This window comes from Columba livia, chromosome Z (assembly GCF_036013475.1).
Source record: "Columba livia isolate bColLiv1 breed racing homer chromosome Z, bColLiv1.pat.W.v2, whole genome shotgun sequence".
In the NCBI taxonomy this organism is placed as follows: domain Eukaryota; kingdom Metazoa; phylum Chordata; class Aves; order Columbiformes; family Columbidae; genus Columba; species Columba livia.
The window spans coordinates 60,631,440-60,644,525 of NC_088642.1; the positions used below are offsets into that span (position 1 = coordinate 60,631,440).

At 41.5% G+C, this 13,086-nt stretch overlaps 1 pseudogene; it reads left to right on the forward strand.

Annotated features, from left to right (window-relative positions):
• Positions 1-3,607: 3,607 nt before the first annotated feature.
• LOC135577419 (inositol 1,4,5-trisphosphate receptor-interacting protein-like 1) lies at positions 3,608-6,308 on the forward strand (annotated as a pseudogene).
• Positions 6,309-13,086: the final 6,778 nt, after the last annotated feature.

Here is a 13,086-nt window from a genome sequence, read left to right on the forward strand (position 1 = left end):
TCCATAAATCTACAACTGGAAAAAAAAAAAAAAGCTGGTTTCAAGTCTGTATACCTGCAACTCCTGTTAGAGGCCTCTCCAGCAGGCCTCTCTTTTGTTACAGAATTGATTTGAACTGTATCATGCATCAGTCAGTGTTAGCTATCACATTGCTTATGAAGTGTTAAGTTTGTTTTATGAAGTCATTGTACACTTCACCACAATTCACACCAAAGGTAAGGATGAATGCTATTCAAAAGTGTTGAGTTAAATGTGACTTATTTAATTATGTTTCAATAGAGACCTGTATGACAGAAAATGAAGAAAGCGGCAATACAGGGTGAGAGAATGAACAGTAATCTGTAAACAATCAAATAAAACACACCCAGTGCTGGATGGTTGAAGTTGTGATTGAAGTAACCATCTCTGGTTCCTCAATTCCTTCTGTGTTCAGGGAAAAAAGATATTGTGCTCTTTGCAGATAACTGTGATTGCTCCTCAGTGGCAAGACTCATCCATCATTTCCACTTTCCACTGCAACCTACTCATGGAATCCTACATTCTGACCAGTTATATAGGTCAGCAGGGTTAGCAATATCAAACACCTCAAATTGAAAGCTTGCTATATTGGGCACTGTGCACAAGCAAGAAAGGCAGAATTCATCGTTAATCTCATCTTCCAGGCTAGAAAAATGTTTTGCTGAGGTCATGCACTATGTCATCAAACAGGAGTAGAATCCATGCAGTTATTTGCTGTGCAGCAAAAGAAAATTCTTTTTACTTTCTCCAAGCTGGTTCTAGTTTTCATTTCAACTTGCTTCATGTGTAGAAGACATTTTCTTGGGTCATCCATATTCTTAGCAAATGTAAATGGTCTTTTAGGTAGTTTGTGATCTTCTTTCACTACCCTTTTCATTGTCACGAATTCAGTCTCCAAACACTTCCAACAGGAAGCACACTTACGAATAATCTATACGCTATTACATGTATTTTGCAGAGTGGTAGCACAACTATTTGAGAGGAAAAGTGTCAAAAAGAAGCTATTAAGCTCTACAGCTTGATACTTGCAGCACTTCCTTTGGATGAAAGAGATGCCTGAATTCCTCAGATTGGGAATCTCTGTCCCAGGCTTCCCAGAGGTCACAGGACTGTGTCATGTGTATTAATTCAATGGTGTTTTAAACAGAAAAGGCTCTATGCACTAAAGGGGAAGGAATGCTGACTGTTCAGTGCACTGATGTATCCCAAAGTGTGTGTGCTTATTTGATACTGATGTGTAGTATCCAAAACACCACAGATTTAAGAGGTACCAAGAAAGAAAGAAAGTTTTCTTCTTACATTTCATCTTTTTTTTTTTTTTTTTTCCTGCTGACCCTTGCTCATGAAGGGTTATGGAAACAGAAGCTAAGATACAAGGAAAAGAAAGTGCCTCATGTTTTAGGGGCTGAAGACTGTTTTGCTTCACTCTTTGAATAACAGTTGGGCATGGTTCTTATTTTATTCAAACTATAGGATGTCTTCCACTGCAGGTATTACTGGAATGACCCTTGAGTTGCATGTATTTTAATTCTCTCTCTTCCTCTGAAGCAGGTTTAGTTAAATAAATTGTTACTTTACTGCCTATGAAAATGTTGTATTTTCTCCAGCTTTTTTTTCAATATGGGGTAACAGATCTGGTACAATGCTTTGAATTACCAGATCTATTTTGCATTGATTGGTCACTAAATAAACCTAGACAAAAGCCATCTATACTAGAGCTGGACAACTCAGGATCATTAATCAAAGTGTGTTTTTGCTACTGTTTTACTGCCTTTACCTACTATTAACTTGTCACAGCTGGGTTGCTTTTATGTTTTCACACACTGTGTGATGGATTAAACTAGTTAGCTGGCTAGATAGATTATATGCATTAACACTTAACAGCTTTGCTCAAGCACTGGACAAAGGACAAAGCTTACCTTATATAGAACTTAAAGTGATCTGGTTTGCTGTGTTTTATTCTGTGTTAGTTCTTTTCTCTGGCCATATCTAAATAATGAAAATAAAGGCTCTTTTGAACTGAAATATCTGATTGTATTTCTCGGAAGGTTCTCACTGAAGTTTAAGAGACACGTGTTGCTCAGCTTCTGCTCTTTTCCACTAGTTGTATTCTTATTTTTAACAAAACTACTTATAAATTCCTGAAGTAATCTAGTTCAATTTGGGATCAGTTTACTTCTTTTCATTCTCTTCACAAGGCTGGCAGGCTTTTCACTATTCAGGTCATTCAGTGCCCTGGTTTGCACTGGTTAATTAACTGCCATCCCACAGATTCACCAATATGAAAGCTTTTAGGATGAAGTCATTAATGTCTAAAATTTATGAACTGAGGACTTTTACAATCCACAACCATGGAAGATGCCACCCAGTAACCAGTCACATGGGCACCTCTAGCTGTCCTTATTCTACCTCAGCTATACTTGTTCTGATTTAAGTATTTGTTTTACACTGATGTTTATGTACTGATGCTTTCTCTGCTTGGCAGTACTTCCTGTATTTTGCTTGATCTGTGGCAGTCATCTTCTTCATTATTTCAAGCCTGACATTCAAGTACTTTTCAGAGAACTGCCGCTCTGTTCCCCGTCTTTCTCAGAAACAGTGGCTTTTCTACCAGATCTCATGGTGCCTAGTACGAAAACTGCAACCACCCTCCCATGAGACAACCATGACTATGAACACAAGTCAAAACTTCATTTGCTGTAAATGTTGATAGTAGCAAGTGTTTGCAACGCTGTACTAAAACATACACTAAAATTTAATTTCACCTAAACAATGAAAAAACAATGCTTACAAAAGTGGCCATGTAATAAAGGGTACTAGGATGATTAGCTCCATGTATTTACTTCTAAGCAGTGCCACCAGCACAATTGATTGTTTTTATTGTAATCTGTACACTTGAAAGGCAGCTCCAATTGAGTTGTCATTTACGTGCAGCTTCATTAAGTTGTTGCACAGCTGCGTGTCAACAACTGGACATTTGTGTGACTGGCCCTGGGGCTCCTAGTACCACCCTGTTCCTGGGCTTTCCAGATCTCTGCCAGCCTGTGCTCTCAGGGGACCCTGCTGTGTCTCTGGCAGATCATTGCTACAGACAAGTGCATTCTCAGGTTACTGTGACTTTACAAAATTGGACTTAAAAATGTCTATGGATGTTCTTATTTCCACAGGCAGATGCAATATTTTGTAATTTCTTGATGTTAAAAGCAATCCAATCACAAGTGTGTGGGTGGAACGGGCTACTGCTTAATTCCTTCCAGGTTATAACAACTCCGTGCAATTACTGAACTGTATTTATTGTTGTAGTCCAGGTAGAGTACTGCATAATGACTTCTCAGCATAAATCCCAGAGTGAACAACACTTATTTCACATTTGTGGTCAAAGAGGGCCAAGAGGGCTCATGAATAGGTGGAAATATTTGAAGCACATAATGTGAAGAGGTCACTCCTCAGGTAGGGTGAATGACATCAGGTGTGTAAAATAGAGAGTAATAAAACACATATAGAGAGAATACGAAGCATCTGTTAAAGCAAGACCCTGCTCAATTGCTTTGAAGAGATACGGGTGTAATGAAAGTAGTGTGTTTTAAAGATGGACGGATACAGTAATGTTTCCTGTGCTGAGAGAGCAAGGTAAGTATGAGAAGGAGGTAGCGGAAAATCTGTTAGATAGCTGGTCAGAGTGTTGACAGTCTTGGATTAGAGACCAGAGCCAACAGTTTGACTGTGTGTCTTATGAACCTACTAGGGTGAGGAGAGTTAAGGGTATTTGAAGGCAGGAGTTGTTGACTGATGCTTGAGAAAAAAGAAAAAAAGTATGATAGTGGGCAAACACAAAGTTACAACATGTAAAAAAGTACGTGTTTAACTTTCCATGAGACTCTTAACACAGGATTTTTTAAGATGATGCACAGAAGCCAACATGTGAAATGTGGAGGACATACAGAAGAGCTTTGACTGTGATGGGGCAGATAGAATGTCTTCAATCATAAGGACAGGAAGACTCAGCAGCTTGATACGTGGCTGCAGGACTGTTGTGACCATTGGAATTTTTGTGGTTTTTTTGATCATGGGTTTGTTTACATGACACCAGGCCTCCTGGTGACAAACGGGGCACACGTCTCAAAGGAGGAAAAAGATCCTTGGACAGGAGCTAGGAGGACTCACTAAGCAACCTCCTCCATTTCTTCCAAATGTTCTTGTCCAGCTCTTCACAGTGCTGCAGCCAGTGGGCAGTACCTTCGAGGGCTGGAGTCCCCATGAGGATGATGCCGTCTACCACCTGCTCATTCCCATGCAGCATCCCCCAGGCACATCTACCTGGAGCTGGGCACCTTGGCAGAGATGCTGGTGAAGGAGTCCTGCATCTATGTGGAGTTTGTGTGCACCTGCACAGGGGAGCAGCTACTGGAGAATTGTCCCATCCCAACAGATGGGATGAGGAACGAGTTAACTCTGAATGTGACACATGCCCTGACTCAACAGATTACATCAGGTGTGAGTTAACTCTAGGTTAATTCTGCGCAGTTATGTGAAGTGAATGACAGTCACTCCAGGGGTCCAATTCAATTATGAGTTTACTAAAAGCATGTGGTAGAAATACCAGTTACAGCGATTAGTGACTTTGCAAATGTATTTTATGGTATCACAGAACTTACCATTAACAGTAAAAGTCCTTCTACAAGTGATGGATTTGCAACACTTTGTAACTGTACTACAAAACTTACAAGACTTTAACAGCAGAACTTAAAATGATGTTACTTTTATATGTTCAAGAAAAAAAAAAAAAGGAGTAAGAGAGAGAGAAGGAAAACTAAGGTATAAGAGAGAGAAAGAGAGTAAAATACCACCACTCACAGAAGGAGAGACAAAGAAATAGGGATATAGGAAAAATAAGAGAGAAGGAAAGGGCAGAGAGAAAGGAAGAAAGAAAAGGTGAGGGATCCAGCCACTCTTATGGTTCTGCAGCTTGGATGATGAGACTTTTCTGATGATGTGTGGCCTCTGGTGTCCTGTGGCGCGGATGCTGAGGTTTGTAGTTCTGGAAAGCAGCATCCTCTGGTGTCTGGTCCAGTTCCCATGGTGAGACTGGTGGGTGGAGGGGTCCCCAGGGTGGTGGGTTCCCTAACAGTGCTGTTTTAGGTGAACTTTTTATGGCCCTCTGAGTAGAGGAAAGTCTGGAGGGAAGGCGTGATGGCAAAAGATGGACAAGTCTCGACAAGTCCCGGGCCATGTTGAAGGGTCCCAGCTTTTCCCCTTGTGTGCCATGCTGGGCCTATCAGAAGATGGAGTTATGTGCCATTAAGCACGTCTGCCATCTCTGGTATTGGCCAGCTGGCCTGTGGCTCCTTAGCTTGTTGTTGATATGTAAATCGCAGTTCACCCTATACTGGATGTATCATCTCCTGTGGCTGGATGAACTGTTTTTGCCACAATGTTTTGGCCATTATCCTTATCAGTACACAACAAGAGTATGCTGTGCTTCATCCACCACCCTGAGAAGGAGCTGAAGAGAAATCAGGAACACAGCCTCCTAGACACCCTCTGCACGGGCTCCTTCCTAGATGTGCAGAAAACTGCCTGGTGGTTCCAGAACTTGATGTCATCACCCTGCACCTTGTTGCCTCAGTCACATTGCTACAATATGAACATGCTGCCCTGCGTGTGCTTCTGCAAGCTGTAGCTGACAGATATTCCCAGAAGAACCCTCTTCATAGAGGTAAAGTTTGGGGTGATGCAAGGTGACTCAGACATCTTCTTGAGCATTGAGTGTACACAGGACTTCTTCACCTGATGCATGATGTAGCCAGAGAGCTATGCTGTGGCAAAGTTCCTTAGGCATATTGCCAGGCAGACCCCACATGACAGCTTCCACCTCAAATGCCTGCAGCTCAGTGCCCACATGTTGGACAGGACATACCTCTGTCAGGCTGGTGCAGGAGGGATTTCCTGCTGCTGCTGGATGTAATATGGTACCTGTGCTGCTGCCTGGAGGAGAATCACCTTGACTGCTTCTTTGGCAATGAGAATGTGCCTGAAGAGATCATCTTGCCCTCAGCTTTCTGAGTGGCTGAGCCACTCAACCTTTTCCAGCACCTGGCACAGGATCCTGTTGTCCATGCTGAGGCATTGCATCAGTTCGATGAGCTGCAAGATCAGCTCAAAAGACTGTTCTTGTCTGGATGCTAAAAGAGGTCTTCAGGCATGCAGCTGTATGCAGGGCTCACAGCTGATGGCAGGTGATCACCTCATCCAGGAGGGAAAAAGAGAAGAGAATGTGGGACACAGAAAAGAAAGAGAAAACCCTGTGCAGCAGCTCTCTGCCAAGAGCGACAGCGTTCTCCTCTTGGCAGCCTCACCAGTGCAGCAGCTGGAGACAGCCTTCAGTGGCTACAAAGAAGACTTTCGCCCTACTTTCCCCTTGCACTGTTCACAGCCAGGATGACATTTCGCATGGGCCTAGGTACTCTTGCTGGCAGGTCAGGCTGGGCAGGAACCAAGCGAAAGACACTGCGGATATGCCTCTGTGTGTTCACTGGGCTCCAGGTGGAGAATCTGCCTATTCTAGACACTCCTCTCAGAGCTGGTGCTGCAGAACTTACCACACTGGACACAGAGAACACACTGCTCAATTGCCAGTGGGTATTTCTGCTGCACCTTTGCTCCACAGCAAAAGCATCCTCTATGGACTGGGCCCCAATCCAGCTGAAGATGCCATTGCAAGGAGGCTTGTGACAGAGACTCTATTACCACTTGGACAGTGACTACCCTCCTTCTTTGAGATAGTCCATTCCACTCCTTCTGGGAGATTTACTTTGTGCAAAACTGCCAATAAATCGTGTGTTCGAATAAAGACTGCATTCTGAGTACCTATGCATCACTTTTTTGGGGAATGTGAACATAGGTTGCTGACTGCTCAGCTGCCACAGAGTCAGGGAGCATTTTGCAGAAGAGCTGATGTGGTGGGCTCTGATTTCAATGATTCTGTAACTAAAGTTCCCCCAAGACCCTGCGGCTGCATTGTACCAAGGTAGTACCAAGTTGTATGATACATGACATCAAACAGTACAAACTCAATGTGAAAAGAAAGAGCAATTCATGTCCAGCACCACCCTCAGATCTCAGATTTTAATTGTACAGAGTGTATATCTACTCTGGCACATTGCCTGATGATTTTGTTATGTGGATTAATGTCTACTAGAGACTAGGGTGTGATCATTGTACCTGTGTTCACTATTTCCCTAAGTTAAAAATTCTAGCTCATTGTGCCTGATTTTAAAGGTTTGGGTGACTTAATGTTTTAACTCACTGCACTGACAGTATCCTAGATATTGCTTTCTCCTGAAGTCTGTAATACTGTCACAATGTTTGCCACCTCCTTGATAATGGAGGGAGAATGAAAGCATAAAAGAAGGAAAGCATTAAACAGTTGAGCAGCTATTCTGTGTATGAAAAAAAGCACCCTCTCTGAAAGAAGCAACCTCAAAAAGTGCTAAAATTTTATCAAATGAATCTTTTTTCAAGGCGCATCATAGTTCCTCCCACATGAATGGCCTAGCTCCTGAGATTTTCACTGACTTCTATGGTTTGTAGGTGGACTTGTGAGCAAATATTCTTTCCTGAGAGATCATGTGACTGGGTCTATCCCTCTGACTTATTATTCATTATCTCTTAGAATTCCTCAGCAAAACCAGTCATTTTTATCTCAGAAAATAACAAGCAGAGCAGCACATCCGGTTATGTTACACTGACAGGATGTCAAGAAAATGAAAACAAATGGTTTGAGCAGTCCTTCAGGGGATAAAGAGTTCAGTTACTAAGCTACCCACAAGAAACTGTGATTTAGTCATCTGCGATGATTTTATTTCTTTTTCTTCTGTAGGTTTAACAACATAAATCTCTGTTCTATTGCTACATAGACATATCAGAGAAATTTGGGACTGCTTTTGGCATGGCCAGAGTTTATGGACTGATGGGCTGACAAGTGCTTGGGTAAAGGAAGAAGGAATAATGTAAGCCCTGTCCTTATTTGCTCAGGTTTGGGAGCATGTGTGTATTTTTAGACTGCCATGGAAGAAGGTGGGTGACCTACTTGGTGACATTTGTGAATTTACTGTTATAAATACAATATGCCTCTTACATGCTTTTTCCCTCTCCATATTTCTGTTTGAATCATTTACTTCAGGGCTCAAGTCACTTAACGCATTAATTAAAATAAACCAGATGAGTTATGAAGGAAGAGAAGTGAAAATCCAAATGGTTTTACCCTCTATGTGTAGAAAAGAGAAGTGTGGAGTGTGGAGACTTGTGCTGATCTTCTCTTAAACAATCTAAATGAATCAACTTCACTTTTACTACATGTACATAATTCAAACGGGTGAAATATCTATAGTTATTCCCTCACTCACAGTTGTGGAGTGTTGCTTAGAGTGTGTTGAAGCTTGTTGATGTTTGTCTGGGTAATACAGACCAGTTTGTATAGGTACTTAAATCTTTTATAGAACTTTGTGTAAAGTAAATATTGAAAGACAGGGATTTATAGCATGATAATTACTCATAACCAGTTCTCTAATGTACACTCTTAGCCTGTGCGAACTTATTTACAAAGTGGTCATGAACAGCAACTTTGTCACTTTGCAGTCCAGGCTCTTGAATGTTAAACTCCAAGGCTTCAAGATTGACTTTAGCATTAGCAGTGATGGATATAGAGATTCAGCAGTGCCAGGGAGGTGCATCAGGAACTTCAGATGCTTTCTGTGTTACAGCACTAGCCTACGGCTCATGTAGGCAGTTTGGAGTCCAACCCTGAGCTAATACTAAATGCTACGCATAGCCCTTGATTGCTGAATAGAAGCTGTACATGTTCTTATCCTTTACAAGTGCTGCACTGTGATGCAGTGGGTTGACCCTGGCTGGATGCCAGGTGTCTACTAAGCTGCTATGTCACTCTTCTGCCTAAACTGGACAGGACTAAAAACATGGTGAAATGCCCATGGGTTGAGATAAAGTCAGAAGCTCAGAGATAAAGACAGAGACTCAGCAATTACCATCATGGGCAAAACAGACTCATCTTCAAGAAAGTAATTTAATTTATTGCCAATCAAAAGTCAAAGTAGGATAACGAGATCTGAAAACAAATCAAAGCACATTCCACCCACCTCTCCATTCTTTATGGGCTCAACTTCATTCTCAAATTCTCTACCTCCTTCCCTTGAGCTGCTCTGGGGGAATGAAGGTTGTAGTCAGTTCATTATGTGCTGTCTCTGCTGCTCCTTCCTCATTCTGTTTCCCGGATCCAGCCTGGCACAGGTCTCCTACGTGAGACCATCCTGCATGAACTTCTCCAACATGGATCTTTCCCATGGTCTGAAGTTCTTAAGGAATTGCTCTAGTGTGGGTCCTTTCCACTGAGTGCAGTCCTTCAGGAATAGACTGCCCTAATGTGGGTCCCCTATGGGGTCATAGGCCCTGCCAGGAGCCTGCTCCAGCAGGGGCTCTCCACAAGGTTACAGCCTTCTTCAGGTACATTCACCTGCTACAGCCTGAGATCTGCCACGGGTTGCAGGTGAATCTGCTTCACCATGGGCCTTCATGGGCTGCAGTGGGATAGTCAAACTCACCATTGTCTGCACTATGGGCTGCAGGGGACTCTCTGTTCTGGCACCTGGAGCACCTCCTGCCCTCCTGTTTTACTGACCTTGGTGTTTCCAGAGTTGTTTCTCTCCCATATTCTCACTTCTTTCTTGGCTGCTGTTGCACAGCAGTGTTTTTTTCCCTTCTTAAGTATCACAGAGCTGCTACCACCATCATTGATTGACTTGGCTTTGACCAGAGGTGGGTCCATCCTGAAGATGGCTGGAACTGGTTCTGTCTGACATGGGGGAAGCTTCTGACATCTGCTCACAGAAGTCAACCCTGTGGTCCCATCACTACCAAAACCTTACTCCATAAACTCAATACATGCACTACATCTTTCTAAAAGCATAAAGAAAAACATTCTTCTTGTTCCTCTGTCGTATAGTCACTTCTCCAGATCGGTAAGATTTAGACTGCTGGAGAATCATAAAATTAAAACCAGACCTATGTAAAGTTTTCCTCACTTTATTACAAAAGCTTTACTTATGGTCTCAGTTTGCAAGCAGTTTCACAAAAACTCAGGAAACACAAGGCAACATGAATTTTGTCTGGTTTCAGAAGCAAAAATTCTTCTCTCCTATCTTCTTGGGAAGGGTACTTGGTGGGATTGTGGTTTACAAGTGGATGGAAGAAAGGAGGTATTATTTCCACCTGTTATTATTTGAACAGTACTCTCACATTCCTGTAATATAATATATCTTCATGTGTTTATGGCATTTTGAACTGCATTTATAGCATTTTAAACTATAGATTAATTTGTAATAGGTGTTCTTAGACCAGAAAATATAGAGAAGCCTTAAAAAATTGCAGACAAATTGAAAATATATGTATATTTTTCAGCTGTATTTTCTACCTCCTTCTATGGAAATTACAAGTATTTAAAAGCAGGATCTTGAAATGGAAGTACCACTTCGGCTATATCGTTCTGTAACTCACATAGCACTTCAATAATATTATCAAATTTTACAACACAGTTCTTCCTAAAAGTTATTTTCTCTTCCCTGTTTTCAATCTTCCTTAGAGATGCTGAAGTACTGCTTTAACTATTCTTTCCATGACCTTCTTTTCCAACAGCTCACACTCAAAGCAAAGAGGAAAGTTTCATAAATACTGGAGCAACCATCTGTATATGACATGTTTAGGTCTATTAGATTTCTGACTTTTTGAGGTATTAACTAGCTGCTGAACTACATCATATTTTGAAGGAGTTTCAGTGATTAAGGGTTATAGAGGGACTAGTTGATGCATATATTTTTTCTCTCTTACTATAATTGTCTTTTCATTAACTGTGCTTTGACCTTCAATGGGAAGTATACTAAGGCCTGCATAAAATATGGGGTCTCTTTATTAAACACACTAATTATTTCTCCCATTGCTAAGTTTTAGCAGGGAGGATAGCTGACATATTTAAAACAATCTGGAGGCTATGCTGAAATAACTATTAAGTTTTTAAATAAATGGTTTAATTAATTTCAATATCCAGTGGAAGACCAAGAAGTATAAGTTACTGCTAACTGTAGGGGATTTCTATTGTGTTTATTCTAAGGATAGGCAGAAATTTAAAACACCATGATCAGGAAAGCTAGGTCCTCACCAAAAAAAGGGCCTTTTTTATTGGATTTCAAAGCTTTTTTGTATATAGTGTTCTTTAAAAACAGCCAGACAAGAGATGCCACTGTACTGAGTAGCCTTTTCTCTTTTGACTGTGGTGAGATGTAATACTTGAGACTGTGGACATTTTATTTTGGCTCTTCCTGAGCCAGTAGTGAGTATTCACTGACCATTCAGTCCTGTTTAAGTCCCTATTATCAGGCATTCTGACATTGCTCAAGAGATCTCTAAATCAAGACTCTGATGTCTTTATAAAGCAAATGCTGCAACAGAAGCAGAAATTACTAGGTTGATGCAGGAATTGCTGGATGACGTTTATGGTTTCTGCTATGCAGGAGGTCAGATGTTTGTAGTTATCTGAAGTCTATGAGTTTCTCCTCTCTTAGGGGACACAATACTCCCTTCATGTGATTAAAGACTACATTCTAATGCTACTCGGTGATATTCCTTCGTATGCTCATATGAATAACAAATGTCAAATTATCTTTTTTGCCACAGTGTGTTGAGAGACATTTTTGTCTCTGTGCAGTCTCTTGCCAGAGAAAGAAATCAGTGTCTAAAGGGAAACAGGAAGTCTCAGCAAACTCCTTTTGGGTTTTCACTTCAAAATAAAATTGTTATCTTTCTTTGTCACCACCAGAGAACACTTGTGAAATCTCTCACTTTGCCCCAGAGTACCCTACAGTTAAAATACATGGGATTAATGAAATGCTAGCTGTACTTGAAAAATACACTGGTGATCCAGAACCTGCATCCATGGAGGCCCTCTCTGCTCTGGTGAGACTGCATCTGGAATATTGTGTCCAGTTTTGGGCCCCTCAGTTCGAGAAGGACAGGGAACTGCTGGAGAGAGTCCAGTGCAGGGCAACGAAGATGATTAAGGAAGTGGAGCATCTCCCTTATGAGGGAAGGTTGAGGGAGCTGGGGCTCCTTAGCTTGGAGGAGGCTGAGGGGTGACCACATTAATGTTTATAAATATGTAAAGGGAGAGTGTGATGAGGATGGAGCCAGGCTCTTCTCAGTGACAGCCAATGATAGAACAAGGGGCAATGGGTACAAACTGGAAAACAGGAGTTTCCACTTAAATATGAGAAGAAACTTCTTCACAGTGAGGGTGACAGAACACTGAAACGCTGCTCAGGGCAGTTGTGGAGTCTTCTTCTCTGGAGACATTCAAAACCTGCCTGGACACATTCCTGTGTAGCCTCATCTAGGTGTCTCTGCTCCAGCGAGGGGATTGGACTAGATGATCTCTTGAGGTCCCTTCCAATCCCTGACAGTCTGTGATTCACTCATTTTTCTCCTGACAGTTGCATATACCTTTGTGCCATAATCCAAAGCCATCATCTTGTTTGTTAGTGCCATAACTGATATTGCAAAGGACATTGTGTTTATTGTATACTTAGAGCCTTTGTGAGTGTGACTGTGTTTTAGTGTTCCTAACGTCTTTTCACACAGCTTTTAAACTCCATCTTAAAAAAATATACGTAACTAAGATTTCATATCTGCTTATTCTCTGGCATAGTAATATGAACAGCTGAATGTTATATGCACTGTCTGCAGATTTTCTGCTCTCCTATGGAATGTGATATTGAGAATTTATACCTGATTTTTTTTTCAGGTCATCTGAGAAGTTTTGTCTTTACTTATTTTGGTTCCCCATGTCACTTTTGTGTGTTACAGAGTTTGTTACTGGAGAACCTCCATACACCTCAATAAACAGGTGAAGCAACTGCAAAAGCAAACTACAAGCGTATCCTGAAAACTGTGAAATATAGATGTTTTTCAGCAGTGCAGCAGCAGAAAACAGATTTGATAAAAGAA